The 14792-nt window shown below is 40.1% G+C and overlaps 1 protein-coding gene across 8 annotated transcripts in view; it reads left to right on the forward strand.

Annotated features, from left to right (window-relative positions):
* The window catches only part of MPP7 (MAGUK p55 scaffold protein 7), a 152488-nt gene that overhangs the window by 9452 nt on the left and 128244 nt on the right, over positions 1-14792 (forward strand). The window contains exon 1 of one of the 8 annotated variants that reach the window (XM_080583315.1): positions 1973-2987. The exons of the other annotated variants lie outside the window; for them this stretch is intronic. The gene's annotated coding sequence lies outside the window, so the exon portion shown is untranslated. Of the gene's footprint in view, positions 1-1972; positions 2988-14792 lie in introns of those variants that run through there. 8 annotated transcript variants of the gene reach the window in all.

Raw genomic sequence — 14792 nt, forward strand, 5'->3', positions numbered from 1 at the left:
CTTGAGGAGTCAAGGGATGAGCTACTCTGGTCTCCAAGTAAGAAACTGGTTCCAGCCCTAGCGTTTGAATTCTGGTTATGAGTTAAAGTCACGGTACCACTGTGAAGGTCAGTGGTTCCTAGTCAGTGACCCATTTCGTCAAGGGGCATAGTGTACTGCGTTTCCTTTTTTTTTTGGTTAGACAACGCCAAAGAGAACAGTATGAGCAGGCTGGCTTGGGCTTCTCCTTAGGAAGTTCCTGATGTGATGCTGAGACCTTGTCTCCATGTTGCTCAACCAGGCCGTGTTCCGGAAGGCAGATTTCTTTCGCTATTGCTTAACCCTCATCAGAGGGTCGCTGGTTTGACATTTTGGTGTCAGAGTCTTTAGCTTGTGACTTGGCATGCAATTGTACCAGCTGCCAGAATGACCTATGTAGGTCTGGGAGCTTGGTATTAAATATAAATGAAGAAGGGAAAAATAAACTTAATAAACTTGCTATTAAAACTGCAAGTTTACGTGACTTTATCAGCCTGACACTTGGCGTAAACAACATGCTTGAGATCCAGAATTTGTGTACAGGAACCACCCCATTCAAGTTTCAAAGATGGTATTTCTGAAAGTATTGTTTCAAAATAACATACTTAAACACACACACACACAACCAAGAAACCAAACTTGCCACTTTGGACACGGGTTTTTGCTGTCACTGCAGTGGCATAGCAAAATCCTTCAGGCTGCTGGAGCCTGGCCAGGGTTCAGCATAGGGTAGTAGGAAGGATGTCTGGTGGGGAATCCTGTCAATTTTCCATGGGTGAAGTCTGGAAGAAGCAGAAGAGGGTAAGATAGTGCTTTTCACATAAGTGTAATTCTAACTGCCCAAATGTTTTCCAAGTGCTAGAAGTTAGATTTGTATAGACGATTTTTCCTTTTATTTGCTTTGCAATGCCTACAGTGTTTCTGAAGAGTTCAGTTTTTATGTTTTTAGTACAAACATGGGTAGGGACCCATGGGGTAAAGGCCTTTTGTGATCCAAAATGCTCTTTCTAACAATTCTAGTTTAACTTATGTTTGTGCAAAGGTGAATCACGCTTCAAGCAATTTGTGTGCTTACAGTTTTGTAATATTCAGAGGAATGAAAGCTGTGAATGTAGATTTCATCATACATTTTAGCTACTTTGGGTCAGACTGTCAAATATAAATGTCAGCCTGCACGTATATGATATTGTAGTAATTCTGTAATTTGTTATCAAGTCCTATAGCAAAATAACCAAAACAGTCTCTGAACTACTTAGATCTAGAATTTATTGTTGTATCCCAGTGTATGCCTTTCTGTATGTGGTAGGGAGCAATGCAGCTGAAGTCGGGAGCAGTAACTCTGCTTCTGGTACCAGAGGTCAGCTCCTGGACTAAGAGGAGCCTGTTACATAGGCTAAGGAGCACAGGTCCATTCGGTACTTTCAGAAGAAAACTGATCAAAGGCTGGAGGTGGAGCAGCATTAAGGATTTGTAAGTGGTCACTTGAGCTTTGCATCTGTTGCTGAGGTCCAATTTACTGAGATTAGTAGGGTAGGTCAAGTAAAATATGTCCTCTTACGCTTAGCAGAGCCAGTGGGAAGTCCTTGGTAGTATCTTCTTTCAGCATACTTTTTTTAAGCTTGTCTGAATTATACAGTCATATGTCTGGAATATACTATAAATCAGATCTGCAGGCACTTACAGTGAATGTAAGTGTGTGCTATTCTGATGACAAGTCTAAAAAAGTGTTGGTATTCTAGTATAACCAGATGTACTGAAACAGTAGAGGAAAATGTGGTGGTGTGATACAAACTAAGAATGGATTGTAGCGTTCTTCTGCAGCTACCTTGCTCTGTGCTTCACCAGGAGAATAAAGCTGAAAAAATAGTTTTATTTTATGTCAACTTTACTGCTCAGACGCGAGTTTTATTCTTGTTCTGCTAAACTTTTCTGTGTTTGACCACAACGGTTTTGCAAGGGGGTGGGGAGAGGGGAAATCAACTGCAAAAAGGAAGCTGGTGTGTTAATGAAGGAAGGTCTCCTGATGAGAATGTAAGAGCTGTCATACTTTCTTCAGAAATGACCGGGAGAGGATGTTTAGGAGTAAAGAACAATAATGGCTATAGAGCAGCCTGGGTTTTGGTGTAGCAGCCTGCCTGCTGACAAAGACTGTTGTCAAAACTTTGGGCTCTGACAGGCTGTGTCTGCTCCGTTCTGCTCAGCAGCCACTGAAGGACTCGTTCTAAAGATGTCTTAAGTGCTTACCTGAATAGTTGGGCTATGGCTATTATAACTTAACCTAGATATTGTATAGAAAAAATATTTCCTTTAGTTTGTTCTTTTGGCTACTGCCAGATAATTTCCTTGAGTATCCCAAGCTCGTGTTTTATAAGAAATAGCAAATAGTTTTGTTTCAGTTTGCTTTACGTGGACGATTCCTGATGAGCACTCGTGCTACGCCCTCAGTTGTTGCATTTCGGTATTGGCACGTAGAAGGGGAACAGTAGATGCGTGATGTGCTCAGTGACTTGGTGCATGAACAGGTGGAGCCAATCAGCCAAAAGTATTGTGCTGTTTGTCTTCAATTTCAGGTACATTGCAATAATAAACAAGGATACCAGATCCTCCTCCCACTCCCCACCCCTGGCCTGGACCCAGTAGGAAGAAATGGTCTCCTAGCCTGAAAGACTCGTAGGTGGAGGCAAATATTCTGTATTAGACCAGCTTGCGTACTTTGTTATGTATATCTTAGATGTCAAGCAAGTGGAAAGGTTGGTGAGCCTGAAGGACCATCTGCTCTTCAACCTGTAATGCTTGGTCTGAAGGGATGTGGGGTTTCTGTGAGCAGATCTGGTCTTACCAGGGAGGTCCTACAGCACGGCGGTTGCGGCAGTTTTCTTGTTAGTGATGTGTGCAGAAATGGCTGTGTGAAGCCTTCAGTAGCAAAGCAGGTGCCAGCTGGTTCTGAATCATCCTGCCCGAGCTGAATGGTAAGTGGCTGCAGCGAGCGGAGGGACTGCTGGGTGTGCTGGCCGTAACGCCGTTCTGGGGCGGCCGATCCGCTGCGTGTGTGCAGGATGCCGGGCGTGCAGGTGCCGGGGCTGCTAGCTGCGTGGAGACCAGCTAGGCTGAGCGCTTCCCGATCTGGGAACAGGAGGTGTGCTGGGTGCATCTCGTGTTTGCACGGGGACCAAATAAATTTCTGCTACGAAATTACGGGAAGCGTGGTTGTGAGTCTAAGACATTTGTGAAAAGATCTTCTGTGAAGTTTATTCTTGGCAAAGTTTGTCCTGCTATGACATTGATATGTTTTTGCTTTCTCTGGTCTAATTACTGTTTGGTACTGCCTGACAGATGGTTGTATCTTCGAGCTGTATCGGAGCGATGCTGTTTGGTTGACAGTTATTGTTCTCTTAGGAATGTGGGACAGGAAAGGACCTCCCTATTCATCAAGTTTATTTCAATGCTCTTGTAAGCTTCAGCATACAGCCATAGACATATGGAGCTCTGCCTCAAAACCAGCTGGGCCTTTTCCCCCACGACTTTAATTAGAAGCCTGTTCCAGAGCTAAAGTGTGCTCAGCGTGGGGAACCTACTTGCAATATTCAGCCACAGTTTGTTCAAGATCAGTTGGCGATAACCAGGTCTTGTGCCAAGATTGTCCTTTTAGTTTAATTATTTTTTTCTTCTTCTTTTGGAATTACCTTGCTGTGTTTATGCCCAGGCCTTGCTTTTCTGCTCAGCTTTCCCCAGCTGGGCTAAGGCCAAGTCCCTGTAGAAACGTGGAGCGAGGTGAAGGTATGGGTGCTCGCTTGTCTGCTCTCACGTAGCAGGTTTTTCCAGTTGCTTCAGCAGGGTGTGCCTTACTCTTTGTACTACTGCTGATAAAAGGAGCAAATAGTAGCTTCCTTGTTGGCGTAGTGCACTAGTGGAAACGTGAAGGTAGAAAAATCTGTGTTTTAAACTCTGAGACTATTGTGTAATCAGCAGGGACTCGGTGAATGTCCTCTCATTAAGAAATGCAGACGACGATCCTTCGAAAGTGTTCAAAGCACCCCTTCAGTGCACGGGTTCCACCTTTTTTCCCCTGCAGGATGTTAAATGTTCAGATCACTATTCTGTGGCTGATCCATGCAGGCAAATTCCTTGTGCATTTTTAATGAGTTACTGCAAAAATCTGTGATCAAAGATAAGCCAGACCTAGTACACAGTAACAAAAAAAAATGGACTTATGCTTAAATATTTCTCTAATATTTATAGATGCTTGCTACTCTTAAGGCTTTTGGTAAACTGAAGTGCACTTCAGAGGTTTGTATTCTTAAGATATTAATGAAGGATGTAAAAGGCAGATGCATTTTGTAGAATTTACAAAAAATTAAAGAGTTTGAAAAAGCTTCAGTAGGAAAACCTGACCTACTTTCCTTCCACTTAGAATCCTAAGCGCTGATGTGTTGGAAAAAGTAAAACAAACACTTAGCACTGTTTATAATGCACTGGAAGGTTTTATATCCCAGGTTTAAAAAAGAACTTAAGCCTTCTAATGTTCAACACTGCAGCTCATAAAGATTAGGCTCCTGGCTGCAGAAGTACGGAGGCAGGCACGTTAGGGCCATATGCTGATGGGACTGATTGCTCGGCTAGAATTTGACATCCATACTGTGGAGTGCCGGGGCAGTGAAGCTGGTTAGTAGGAAACTAGGCTATACCTTAGACATTCATGTAAGCCTCATATTAATTAGAAACTAAATTCCTTACCACTTTCTGCAGTCTTGTGTTAGGAAGATGCTTTTGCTACCTGTATATGCAGGCTGTAATGGAAGACCCACCTATGAAGCTACTTCCAATTTTAAGAAACATTGTTTTTTTTAGTTCCTGAGTGATGTAACACGTGTGTGAAAAATACCTTCTCTCTTCAGATGAAGAAGGCAGGATTACAAAAAACGGGAGATCTTAGAAGGGGACAACCTAGCTGGGAAACTTATTGGCTCTTAAACTTCCAAAGCATTGACTTCCAAAACCAAACTTACTGGGTGTGTTTTCATATATGTGTATCTCCACGTTGCCTGCTCCGTATGCGAAATGGGAGTTTCATTTGGGCAAAGTTTTCACGAGAATGAAATTCAGCCAACTTTGGCTCTTAATGGGTTATTTACCTTGGAAAAAGAAGTTAAGAATTTTACTCAATGAAACCATGAAAATGTTATCTATTGCTTCTTAGCTGAAGCCTGTTAGATCTGGAGTTCTCAGTGTGAGACAATAGTTGTCTCAGTGAATGAATAATTTCTTTAGCTCTACAATTCCTGCACGCTATGAAACACGTACTGTCATATCAGGAAAAGGTGCCTTGGCTTTCTGTGACAGTGTGCACAAAAGGTGATGGGATCGTCCTTCCTTACTGGAAAAAGGTGGTGTGCCCTGCCCTGAATGGTTCGTATGGATCAGGTGAAAACATGAGGACGGACACTCAGCGGCAGAATGTATGGGTTTGGTATGTGCCAAAAATGCTGCAGCTCCAAGAGAAAGTGGCTTATATTCAGTTTACCTGGTTCCCAGGGTCTGTATATTTAGTGTGCTGCAACAGGATGCATTATTCATTTTGTCTTTGAAAGATAGTCTATAAAGTAAGTAAAGAAGCACTAATGAAAATTATTCTGAACACTCGTATGATTGCACCCTTTTGAGCTTGGCTGTGAGGTGGAAGGAAAATGCGTGTGGAGGGCCGTTGTGGGTTTGTTTTTGTGCCCTGTGTTGTCTGGAGTATGGAGCAAGTGCAGTCCATACATCTGACCTGTAAGACATCTTACCTTAACGTGGTGTGGTTTTCAGAGTTGGCACAGTGCATTGCAAGGAGCACGTGTGCAGTGTCTTAGATACCTCAACACATCAGCTTCTGCCAAACTTCACTCGTGTTTCCAAATGTAATATTATGCTTGTGTCCTATCCTCTCTTTGGCACTGGATTCAAACAGCACCTGTTAATGTTAAGAATAAATGAAGTTACTGTAATGTTGAGGATAAAGAGGTTTTGGTGAAAGAAAATTGGATACGAGATTTAGATTTTCTGCGTAATTAAATATTTCAAATGGAGTTGTTCTACTTCAGTTTTACTTAGAAGTCAGAAAGTGATATTTTAATGTTAGGACATGCCTTTTTACTGAAATCTTCCAGGAGCTGATGTTTACCGATACTCAATCCAAACACTTTTAAGTAACAACCTGAGGCACACTGGAACATCACTCTTCCACGGGGAGATGAGTACGTTTTCTGGAAGCTTGTAATTCCTCTGTACACCGGCTGATTCTCCTTTTGCATTTTAATCAGCATTTACAGATTTATGTGGCTTATTGATATTCCTCTTCAGTTTGACAGCTGAAGAATAACGACCGTAAGTATGAACCTTAGGTTAAGGCTTGCATTCTGTAGCCAACAATAATTTGTTCTGGCACTATACAGTAGAACAGTAAAACAAAGCTTTTTTGCTGCTTCAACCAGTGAGCAGTGGGGAATTTCTTAAATTCAGTAGTGCTTTGGAAACTACAGTGCTGAAACTCCTTAAACCAGTGAACGTCTGCTCTGTGAATGCTGCTACTGTGAGCAATGGAGCGTGAGGTTATAGATGCATGACTGTTTTTCTGTCTAATGCCCTACCTGTCTTTTCAGAATACAGTTTTAAACTAATGTCTTCTCTTTAAGATTGAAGAAAATCTTTAAAAAGAAACCAAAATGTTCTGAAGGGTCGTAGATAAAGAAGCATAATGATCTAAGCTCTCTTCTGTCTCTAATGGGAAGAAAGGAGTGTGGAGTGAAGGAGATGATGATACCCCTATTAGGATGTAGGCAAGGAAATGACTGGAAAGAGGAATCCAGCGCACTGCTGCTCAAAATCAACAGTATGCAGCTCTTTGGATGGAAAAGGAGCAGTAGCAGGTTGTTAAGGACCAGAAGATCTAAAGGGATCATAAAGAAGTTGGGCAGTGTCTACCTTGCACCAAGAAATGCCATTAACAAGAGAGATGTTCACCTAAGTAAATCACAGAGGAAGTTGTAATGGCAGAACTGATGCAATGGTGGAGAGCTGATTGCATTTCCAGTACCTTCATCTTTTAATAATCATACAAACACTTGAAATTCTCAGAAAGGAATTAAGAGAACTAGCAATTTTAGCTGAAGAACATAGTTTTTAGAAGTTCTTGTGAATGCGTGTTACTTTCATTGGAATAAGTGGGGTAGAGGGAACCTCTCACGCAATTTCTCGTTGTAATAGAAATACCTTTCTCCTCTCCATAGAAAACTAGGCTTACTTCAGTTTGATTTACTTGTGCCTGGTTGTGTCCTGTTCAAATGTCAGTCCTAACTTAGAAGCTCCAGAGGCATCCTCCCCAATAAATCATTAATTGAAAGTAACACAGCGCTAGTTTTTTTTGTGAAAATTGAAATGGCTCATGATAGACAGATACTGTTTTAAGATTTCTAATGGAAGCGCTTTCTCTTCCTATTTTTTCAGTTGTTCACTCACTAGAGACGTGTGAAATAGATGTATTGGATTAGTTGATCTGTTGGGATACAGAGAAAAGAAGATAATGGATTCTAGTTTGATCTGAAGGAAGGAAGTAAAAAAAAAAGTCTTATATTAGCCACATTTTTAGCTTTTCATTGAACTCAACAAAAGGATAATAATACTGCTTTATTTAATTTCATGCACAAAAATCTGTTTAATTTAGAAAGAATGATTGATTTCTGCCTCATTTTCCTAGATCATCACTAGCACTCAAACTACTTTGCATACCTTCTGGACGCAGATTGTGAACTTTGTTCGGTTGGTTTCGCTGCATTGCCATCGTGCTTCAAATGAATTCTCCTGACATGTAGTCAGTAGCTAAAACTGAGTATGCCTGTTACAAAAACTTAAAGCAAATTTTTCATTGTCTGCAATGTCTGAACATATATTACCAGATTTTCTAAAAAAAAAAAAAAAGTGTTATTGTCAAATTGCATTGGAAAATGTTTTATTAGTATTATTTATTACTATTAGGGGCGAAATAAACTATTGGAAACTCTTAACTTATGATTGTTAAAAAAGCGCATTACTTGCTTTCTTGAATAACACAATTCATGCCACCATTTTATCACCATTTCTAAAATTCCTCTTACGTCCTTTCTTAATTTGCTGTGAATGATGCCATTATTCTGCCTCTCACTTGAGCTCATAAACAGGAAGATGTTTTCCAAATTCAGCATCATGTCAAGGCTGTATTTAAATCCTACTCATTTCAAATCACATAATAATAGCTATGAGATGTGTTCATTCTTATGCATTTGAACATTGAAAACACTTTGGATCGCATTATCTCTTTTGTCTGTTATTGCAGCATTTGTCTTGTAATATGCAGCATCTAGTCATGCTTATCTCTTCAACATAATTCTGCTGCAGAGATTTCAATAGGCTGTTGCTTTGATTTTGTCGTTCTTCTCACTCTTCTCTTCTGCAGGATTCCTCTTTCTTGCTGAAGTCCAGCTAGCTTGACTCCGACTTAACTTGTGTTCTGCAGTACAGTACTGAGGGATGGTCTCTGCATCTTTTCAAAGCACCTGTTTTGTACGGCAGTCCTTAGAGCACCTTGCATAGCTGGGGGGTTGCTTTCTGAGTACACGTGTATTTTGGATTGCAAGTAATGTTACACTGTAATTTTTAGGGTGTGTACTTTAATTTTGTAGTTCTAATTAACTCTTCTAGCTTTTCGGAGGTGGGCAGAACATAGCTTGGAATTTGAGCTTAATCACAAGTAAAATTCTGAAGATGTCTTAAAGCTGCTGACCAAATGTACAATATCTCTGCAATGTGTCCAGCCTAAATCTTTCATAGTTAAGGGATCTGAAGTCACAGGCTGCAAAATTAGTTACAGCTGCTAAGTGACTAAGAATCTGAATATTTTCATACGTAGAACATAATTGCCTTAATACAACTCCAAATCTGAATTAAATTATTGTTTTCAAATAGACAACTAAGTTGATCAGGTATGAAAAAAACAAGATATAATTTCTAGTAAGTTCATGTAAGGTCCAAGAAATGAAGCATGAACCTAAAACAGGAATTTTCCAATTTGTTTTCTAACAGTAATTTAAGCAACTAGCTGGTTTTTGATTCTTTTTAGTGCACCTAAACTTCTATTAATTCATATAGGAGTTGGTCACACGTTTAACATGAGTAAATGTGTAGGACAGATGGAAAAAAGATAAGTATGTTTGCTATGCTGAGACATTCCAGTTCAAAACAACAGTACAAGTGCATGGGCAGACTTGTTTTGCATCATGATGTCTGTGTATTAATGGAATTCAGAGAAAAGAAGGCAAACTTAATTTGCTAAGATCCAGTGAATAGATGTATTCAGCTTCCTATTAAGTAATTGCATAAGGCATTTTTCACTTTAATGAGCACTGAGTCCTTTCTTGTTTTTCCCTTTTCCCATTAGATATTTACTGTCTTAAATGTTTCTTGTCACCTTCATTGATATTGCATTTATTTCTCAATCAATTAAGAAGTGATTGTAGCAGTAACTTGTAATGACTAGCTTAAGGCAGTGTTGAATTTCGGGGACTTTATTATGTGGTGGAGAGCTGTGGTTTAATGCATGAACTTGTTAACATCTTGTTTTCTAAAAGGGGAAAATGTTCTCAGGCAGAAGCATCTTACAGAAAGGATGAAAAGGCAGATCTGTGGTTGTGAGTTGGTTAAAAAGATGTTATGTTGGTCAAAACTTAATAGTTAATGATTTTCTTATTATAACATGAATAAAAAATACTCTGGAAAGACAGTTTGTTGTTACAAATGATCTTGGTTGTTGTATTCTAGAATCTTCACAAGCTGTAGATGCCAATTTCACATTTTGTTTGCCATGTTCACCAGACAAGGCAGGGAAAATGACTTGTACATTTATGTTTAAACATAATGTCGAGCTATTATTTTATATGTTTATTTCACAGCTGACGACTGTGACAGCCTGCATGCTGATATTCGCGTAAGAGTTCTTCTGATTGTGATTATTTTCATATGCAGTTAGGAGTTATTGCATGTGGTACCATTATGCCATCTCTCATCCTGCTGTAAATGGGTTTGGTTCACTTTTATCTGGGATAAACAGAGAAGAATTTTCTGTGTGCTCATATGTATTTGGCTATACAAATGCTGTTTTCATTTAACTTATTTACTACTATCAAAACATATTTTTGAATTGCACTGTAAATAAAAGCCCCCTTTTGCTGTTTCAGTGACAAGAAATAGTTGTGGGTTTTGTTTTTGTTCTAAAAGAAATTAGGGACAAGGAAGACAAATTGAAGTAGGGTGGTGAGGCTGTGGGCTCCTTCTTTTTCCCCAATGAGGAAATACCGAAGAGGCACAGCATCTTGGAATCAGAAGTGGAGCATGTGTCCCTGTTCCATCACCCAGTGCACGTCACGAGAAGTGATGGGTGCTGAGTTGTGTGACCTAGTTACTGCGTAGGGGCAGGGGCTGGGCCCTGACTCCTGCTCACTTGTGAAAATGCTGGGAAGTTCCTGAGCTTTTGTACAGGCAGATAGGAATGGAAAAATCCATAGCCTGTTTCTAAAATCGTGGGCAAAACAGTATTACCACCAAAATTTTGTCAATACTCTAACATTTGCATCTCCTCCCGGACTGACAATTCTAAGTGTCCTGGGGTATTTAGCCAGTGTAAATGAAAAGAGAGGTAACAGGCTACATCAGAAATAGGAAGTGGCTTCTCCATTAAAAAAAAAAAAAAAAGAACCAACTAATTTTGGTTCGGAAAAGGTGTTTGAAGGAAGACATGAAGGATAATTATAAATAATGGAAGGAAATTAATAGTAAATTATTTATTCACTATATCTGAGAATGTGGGGTACCAAACAAAATGCAAGAAGGAGTCTTTACACGTGGCGTAAGTTTTAGAACTTTTATTTTCACAAGGTGTTGCGAACAAACGAGGCTAAAAATGGCCTCAATGAGGAGCTCTACAAATCTGGAGGTATTATTTGTGTTAGCCCAGAGTCAGACTCAGGTGCCATACTGCTGGTTGCTGGTGCAAGAAATAGTTTTAACCTGCATTGTCTTCAACATGTGTTAGATACTCTGTCGTGGCCACATAGTGCAGAATACAATCAATGGGATTGCCCTTTAGTCGAAGTATTGAAGGGTTGGTATTTTTCTTAGTTATTGCTTTTATCTCCTTATAAGAGGTTGGCTGAAGAGCAAAAAGGTAGTGTCAGGCCTTCGCTAGCAATGGAAGAGTATAGGTTAGTGTGCTGGGTCATCAGAAACTTTTAGATTACCAATATCTTCATTATGAATCGAGAACACAGAGCTGACTTTCCGGTTGTGTGCATGTTATTGGATAATTGGTGGATCAGAAAACAATTAAACAGAAACAGTGTAGTGATGGCATTGGAAATAACATTCCGGTTTGATAGAAGCCTGAAATAAGTTTCGAATATCTGTAATTTTGTGCTGAACTAGAAGTCAGATACTTCCCAGGTATTTTACTTCTCTTCATCTCTGTTTTTCCATAAAATCATCACATCAGAGTATTATAAGGAGGACTGAAAGCAAGCACTTTCACAGCTGACACGGAGCAGATGTGGTTTTTATCTCTGGGTTCCAGTTTTTCCCAGGGACAGAAGAGGTGGCCCAGCAGCACGCAAGCTGGTTAAAAGGTTTTGATCAGCCTTCCTGCCGTACACACCCAGCGTTGAGAATTTGGACTGGCAGGTTCAGAGGAAGGACTAGTAATTGTTGTTTCATTAGCTGCATTTCAGACTAGATGGTGGCTAATGAGTGCTGCCTGAACAGGCAGTGTAGGCATTTTACACTCACTAGCATAGTATTTTAAATACTGCTTGTTAGGAGAAATTTTCACTTCTAGAGTATGATTATACTGCCGCTGATTAGAGACAAATGAGCTTGTCCCTAGTGATGGCTGAGTCTCTACACAACAAAATACCGTACAAAAAGCTATGGAGGTGAAAAGGGTTAGAAAGTGTGGAGATGTTTGGTGTGCTAACTGGGTAAGATGCACCCTCTTCCCATCTGAGCAGCATGGTGTTTTGCTGTGCTTCTCTCGACTGTTAAATTAAAGCTTTTTGTGTAGTTACTTGAATTACATGAAATATAGAAGATTGGGACAGCTGCTTTTAGGGATACTAAACAAAATTTTAGTCTCCAAAGTACTGGGATGTTCCTATGTATTGAAGATGGTGCTTTTAATGCTCAGTGTAAGGAAGGAAGGAAGGAGAGTAGAGACACCTTGTAAATAATTAATATTGGGATCTATTTTAAAGGGTGGTTGTTCAAATTTATTTTTGTTTTTCAGGGTACTTGAGCTTGTCCTAAAATAAAAACGTGTTGACAGAAAATCCAGTTTTTATTCAGTAACCTTTCCTCCCTGTGCTGTTGAATCCAGCTGCAAAAATAAAATTAAAAAAAAAATCCTAAACTTCCTGCTTCTGCAGGAGGGGTGGCTTCATGGCAAGATGTTTGATTCATAACAAATCAGCCGTGAATATGGGATTCAGTTCTGCTTGCATACTACTCTGTCCTAAAAACGAAATAAAAAAAATGCAGTGGAGGATGTGAATGTGGTTGAAGGAAGCAGCAAAAAGGCTTAGAGCGATTCTGTTCATGTCAGATATTTTTTTGATTACTAGGACACAGTGGCAAGAGATTTGTCCTTTTAACAGTGATTTTAGAGAACGACTTTCAACAGAGAGCTTAGGAAAGCTACGATACGTGATACAACTATTTTAGGAAATGTTTGTCAGTGGATTCATAGAGTTCTTTATCCCATGCTTATGAAGGTAGTCTGAGCCCGTCTTTAGGTTGTAAGCTGATGTCTCTACTTGTGAAACTAGAAGTAATCCTTTTTTGTCATTTAAGTTTGAAAAACATTTTCAGAAGGTGAAAAATGTCCATCTTCTCAGAGAGGCTGATGATTTTTTTTACTACATTAGTAATTGACTGGGAAGCCAGGAGTCAACAAGTATTTTTTCCTCCTTGGAGAATTCAGGTTTCTGCTTTCTGGTATTTAGATATGGAAATTTTGTTACGTGAACATTTTTATACTTGATTTTTTTTTTTTCAGTTTGTGTAACAATTTCGCTTGTATAGCAATTGATATGAAAAACGCAGCAAGTTCAGGAGACAAGATTCTAGGTTTGGTGGATGGAAACTCAGACCAGGTCACAATTTGACCCGGTCCTCAGGGGGTGCATGATAGGGTGTTCCAGAAGCACTTGGTAATTTGGGTGCTGCTTAGTCTGAAGTTTCTGTTGCGAATTCCCATCCCATGATACAAATGGATGCAGTGGGATTCTCCATGGGAGGTTCGGCTTCTTGGTGTGTGTCAGAAGGTCGAATTAAACTGCTTTTGAAATACTAGCGTTGAGCTCTGACATACAGGCTGTTTCTTAACATTTTCCTACACGGTGTTTCCTTCGGTGTGTAAATCCAGTGTTGCTCCCTCGGGTCATCATTAACTTGTTTGTGTGTTTGGATTAACTAACTTGGCGCCCTCCCAGCGCCTCCCCGCAGATTAGTAAGACAGCAAGTCCCGTCTTGTTTTTCAGTCCTTTCGTAACTTTACATGGGACTTGCTTTTTGCTGGCTGTCCGTGACTTGTTCTCAGCTGGTCTTTTAGAGAAGACATGCACTTTCCTTCAAGCAGGGAGGACACTGTGTCCTACAAAGTAAGGCAGTGCGCGTATGGCAGGTAAACGAGTCTGGATACAGTTCTCCCCCTGCCTCCGCTGTTGGGCTGATTTGTGTAGTGTCTGCTCTTTCCCAGTGCTGAGCTGAATGTCCCACAGACATCTGGAAGTACAGGGGAAAATAATGCATTTTCTCCTTCAGTTTGAACAGATTCTCCTTTCTGGTGCAGGGAGAGCTTTGGACACCAGGAGATCACTATGGACTATCACTATTATTTGGGAGCAGGCCAGAAATGTTTTTGTCTTTTTATGTTTCCAATTGTACCGTATTTCCATTCTTTATATATATATATATAATACATATATATGTATATATAACATATATATAGTTGGTGCCCCCTCGTTGCTGAGCTGCCTGCCTGGTGGCCAATGTCTGCTGCTGATACCTGCAGTGGCAAAGATTCCTGCAGAGGTTCATGAACCGCGTAGGTGCAGATGTGTCATACCAAAGCATGTATTTTTTCCTACAAAGACTGTAGGGAACTGCATTGCTTCATGACCAGAAAGAATATAATTAAAAGTGGTAAGTCAGGTGTGCTAAAATTGGCACTTAGAGCTTAATTTAGTCCTGTTGGTGTAAATGTTTTGAGGGTCCTGAATGGCACAATTTTCGAGCAGATGCTTCAATTTCAGGTACTGTCAAAGCTGTGGGGCTTATAGCTATTGCAGAAGACTGCGAGCAGGGGAAGGTTAGGGATCGTTAGGGCAGTGGATTACAGGAATGGGGAACTGCATTGTGTTCTGCCTCTGCAACAGAGGTGCTTTCTGATTTTAGACTTTAGATTTATGATTAGACTTTAATTGGTGTTTCTAGGTAATTAAACTTTTCAAGAGTTACTGCTAAATTAACGTATTTCAGCTTGAGATCCCGGTGTGAGCCTTTGGTAGCAAACTTTCAGAAATCCTCTGTGTGTTCAGCAAGGGTTTACGTTAGTTGAAACTGTTTTTTTGCAAACACAGGTCTTTGTTAACGTATACTTAAATGTTAGAGCGTCTCGAAAAGGGCAGTACAGATTAATCAGTGCTCAGGGGTTAAGTACA

This window comes from Anser brachyrhynchus, assembly GCF_964034855.1.
Source record: "Anser brachyrhynchus genome assembly, chromosome: 2".
Classification (NCBI taxonomy): Eukaryota; Metazoa; Chordata; class Aves; order Anseriformes; family Anatidae; genus Anser; species Anser brachyrhynchus.